The sequence below is a fragment of the Coffea eugenioides genome, chromosome 3 (assembly GCF_003713205.1).
Source record: "Coffea eugenioides isolate CCC68of chromosome 3, Ceug_1.0, whole genome shotgun sequence".
In the NCBI taxonomy this organism is placed as follows: Eukaryota; Viridiplantae; Streptophyta; class Magnoliopsida; order Gentianales; family Rubiaceae; genus Coffea; species Coffea eugenioides.
The window spans coordinates 28,828,534-28,833,170 of record NC_040037.1 but is presented as its reverse complement, the minus strand read 5'-3'; positions in this window follow the sequence as shown (position 1 = coordinate 28,833,170).

The following is a 4,637-nucleotide window of genomic DNA, read 5'->3' as shown; positions in this document are numbered from 1 at the left end:
TCCCGCGCCACTGACTTAGACAATGACTAAGCTTGATCCTCACTCCTACTTGTAGTACCTGCTACTAAACCATTCAATGCAATCTCACCAGACACCAAGGCATCATTGGTTACCTGGTGATAAACAATTTGATTTGCAATAGCTTCATTAGCATGTACACTGAACCCAAGCTGAACGTCATTCCTTTTGTCATGGCTCTTAGGTAAAAAAATCTGCTTTGTCTTCTTTTGCTTCTTGCTTGACAGAGTGCCACCATTCACTGATTTCAATTCTAGATTTTTTCAAAAACATTCATTGTCCAAGGGACCAATATGCTCGCAATAAGAACAAAATTTAGGCCATTTCTCATATTCGATAGACTATCAAAAACCCTCCTAATCATCTCCAATCCAGATACGCTTGGGAGGCTGATGTGCAATGTCCATCTTAATCATAACTTGAGCAACAGATGGCCTTTTAAGCTTCAGAGTTGTAGAGTCCACTCTCAATGATCTTCCCAACAACGATGCCAATTTACTAATATACTTCTTGTTAAACAAAGATAGCGGCAATGCTGGAAAGGACACCCAAACCGGAACAATTGTTGATTCCTGATGCGTCATAAAGTCGAGAGCCTATTTCGAAATCACCATCGGGACACACTAAATCAACCAAGTGCGCCGCATGAATAACTTTGTATAATCTTCCTCCGTAGATGGCCGCATAAGAATATCCAATAGACCAACTAAACAATGGCCCTTAAGGCCCAATGACTAAAAATTCCTAATCATCTCCATAGGAGGTCTGTGTTGTGGTACAGAACCGGAATTATTACAGGAAATGGAATAATTGAGCTTTGGGAATGAATTCAGTGAAATTTGCAAAATCAAGGAATTGCAAGCAAACACCTTCTTTGCATTAATCAACTTCTTAATTCAAAAACACAGAAATAGAATTGGCGGGAAAGATACAAAAAGAGGAAACAGAATGCAGGAAACTTGAAGGGGAAGAAAAAGTACAAAGAGGATATTCTCTTTGATTACAGCAGCAAGATTTCAGCTAAAAAGTTGAATAAATATTACATGATCTAATTCTTCTATAGAGCTATCAATCTAACTAACTAATTCAATAGCTAATGGGTGAGTGACACGTGTCCGAGAGAATCTTTTCAGTTGGCCTAGTTCCCAGCTTCAGTAGAAACGTATGAACCCAGAAAAGGCGTGGTTTCATAACCGCGCCTTCCTCTGCCAAAGCTGCCCTTATCACATTTTCTTCACACATTCTTCGTGCCTTCACCCTCCTTGTGCCTTTTTCCAGTTGACTTCCTTCTAGACTCACGCCTTCCCTTCTTTGCCCTCCACGCCTTCTTCCTTCTTCCTTCTAACTTCATGACAATAACTCACGCTTCCCTTCTTTGCCCTCCACGTTTTTTTCCTTCTTACTTCTGACTTCATGACAATACCTTCCCCTGGAGAACAATCTTGACCTCAAGATTGGAATCTGGGGAACTGTCCTTCAATCGCCTCAGCATTCTCCCATGTAGCTTCTACAGGATCTGTACCCCACTAGTGGATCAACCATTGTACTGCAGCAGCATTTCCTCTTTTCACTATTCTTCTGTCAAGCACAGCTACTGGCTCAACCTTCCAGTGTCTCTTCTCATCAATTTTAGTCAGCTGGAGTGTAGGGGTGACCTTGCCTCCTATTTTCCTTTTGAGCAGTGATACATGAAAAACAGGATGAACCTTTGTGGTGGTAGGCAACTGCAGTCTGTAAGCTACGTTCCTAATTTTCTCTTCTACTTTGTAGGGGCCAAAGTACTTAGCTGTGAGCTTGGTGTTCCCTCTGAGAGCCAATGAGCTTTGCCTATATGGTTGTAACCTTAGATACACCCAATCACCCTCACTGAACTACCTCTCGCTTCTACTTTCATCAGCTTACTTTTTCATCCTTTCTTGACCCGTCTTCAAGTTCTGCTTCAGCATGCTATCTATTTGCTGCCTTTCCCTGACATAGTCTCCAACTGCAGCTATCCTAGTTTGCAGGTAGGGTCCCAGAGCTAGCTGGGGAAGGGGAATACCATACAATGCCTCGAATGGAGTCATCTGTATGGCTGTGTGGTGGGTGGTATTGTACCACCACTCTGCCAAGAATAGCCACTGGTTCCATCTCCTAGGCTCTAGATGAGTGAGGCACCTGAGGTACATCTCTAGCATCTGATTCACCCTCTCAGTCTGTCCTTCAGTCTATGGGTGATATGCTGTGCTGTAGTCCAATCTAGCTCCCAACATGGAAAAAAAGTTCTCCACAAAAGTTACTGACAAATATCCTGTCCCTATCTGACAACATGCTCTGGGCAATTCCATGTAGCTTACTGACATGATCAATGAAGAGCTTGGCTACCTTTGGTGCATCAAAAGGGTATGCAATATTGATGAAATAGCATATTTGGTGAATCTGTCCACAATTACCATTATGGTATCCTTCGCTTCTGATTTTGATAATCCTTCAATGAAGTCCATGGTTACATGGTTCCAGGAATGCTGAGGGATAGGAAGGGGCTGCAGCAGCCCTGGGTAAGCTACATGCTCATCTTTGCACTTCCTACAGGTGTCACATTCCAGAACAAACTGTTTGATCTCCTTGTACATCCCTGGCCAGTAAAACAGCTGCTTGACTCTCATGTAGCTGGCCTGAATACCTGAATGTCCTCCCCTTTGGGAGTCTTGTAGAGCAGTGATAAGTTTCCTTCTTATGTCACCCTGTCCTCCCACCATCAGCCTCTTCCTGTATCTGAGCACACAATCCTGATAGGAGTAATCTGGTACTTGAGTTGGGGCCAGTAGTACTTGGGAGATGGTCTCTTGAGCCCACACATCCTCCTTATAGCTCTCCACCACTTCCTTGATCCATGTGGGTAGTGCACAAGAGATAGCTGTGCATTCTCCTGACTCTTCCCTGCCCTATCTAGATAGAGCATCAGCAGCAATGTTGTCTTTCCCTTTCTTGTAAAGGATTTCGTAACTCAGTCCCAAGAGTTTGGTGAGCCATTTCTATTGGAGGGAGGTGGTGATCCTTTGCTCCAGTAGGTATTTTAAACTCTAATGATCAGTGTGTATGATGAAATGATGTCCTTCCAGGTAGTGTCTCCACTTGGTTACAGCAGTCACTAATGCCAGGAGCTCCTTCTCATATATAGATAGCCCCATGTTCTTCTGTCCCAATGCCTGACTGAGATAGGAAATAGGCCTCTTGTTTTGCATTAGTACAGCTCCCATGCCATCATAGCATGCATCTGTCTCAATGATGAATGGATGGGTGAAGTCAGGCACTTCTAATACAGGAGTGCTGATCATGGCCTTCTTCAACTCCTGGAAAGCTGTTTCTGAGTCCTCTCCCCAGTGAAAACTGTCCTTCTTCAGCAGGTTAGTTAGAGGTTTAGCTATGGCCCCATACCTTTTGACAAACCTTTTGTAATAGCCTGTCAACCCCAGGAACCCCCTCAGCTATTTGACATTCTTGGGTTTGGGCCACCTCTCCATGCACTCTACCTTCTTAGGGTCAGCTTGCACTCCTTCTGCTGATATGATATGCCCCAAATACTCCACTTGCAGCTGAGCAAATGAACACTTGCTCATCTTAGAATATAGCTGGTGCTGCCTTAGGATATTCAGTACTTCAATTACATGCTTGACATGCAACTCCAGGGTTGGGCTGTAAACCAGGATGTCATCAAAGAATACCAGGATATGCTTTCTCATCTGCTCCTGAAAGATCTGGTTCATTAGGTTTTGGAAGGTGGCAGGAGCATTGGTCAAACCAAAAGGCATGACCTTGAACTCATGGAGTCCTTGGTGAGTTTTGAAAGCTATTTTTGGGATGTCTTCCACCTTGACTCTGATTTGGAAGTATCCTGCTCTCAGGTCAATTTTGGTGTAGTACTTGGCTCCATGTAGTTCATCTATCAGTTGTTCAATCAGGGGCATAGGGAATTTGTTCTTTACTGTCAACTCATTAGCTGTCTGTAATCTACACAGAACCTCCATGTCCCATCCTTCTTCTTGACTAGCAGTACTGGGGAGGTAAATGGACTGCTACTGGGTTGTATGATTCCTATTTCCAGCATTTCTTTTACCAATCTCTCAATCTCTGTCTTCTGTACGTATGGACATCTGTATGGCCTTACCTGGAAAGGCCTGGCTCCTTCTTTTAACACAATTTGGTGATCATGGCTCCTGGTTGAGGGCATCCCCTTAGGCTCTTCGAAAACATCTCTGTACTGCTCCACCACCTGACTGATCTTAGCAGGCATCAGCTCTGAACCTCTCTCTTCTTCTACTGCCACCAATTGTGCTATCACTCCATATGCCTGTTTCTTCAACCACTTCTCCATCCTACTCCCTTTAAGCATTCTCAGTCCAGTGCTGTTATCTTTCCCAAGCAACACCACTTCTTGCTTCCCCTTACAGATTTTCATGCTGTGTTTCTGGAAATTGAATTCTATAGGGCTATGTTTGGCTGGCCAGTCCATCCCCAGGATCATGTCACAGCCTCCCAATCTTAAGGTATTGAAGGAATGCTGAAATTTATGGCCCTGCAATTGCAAGGGTTTATCTAGTCCCCTTGACTCCACTTTCTCCCAATTAGCTACATTGACT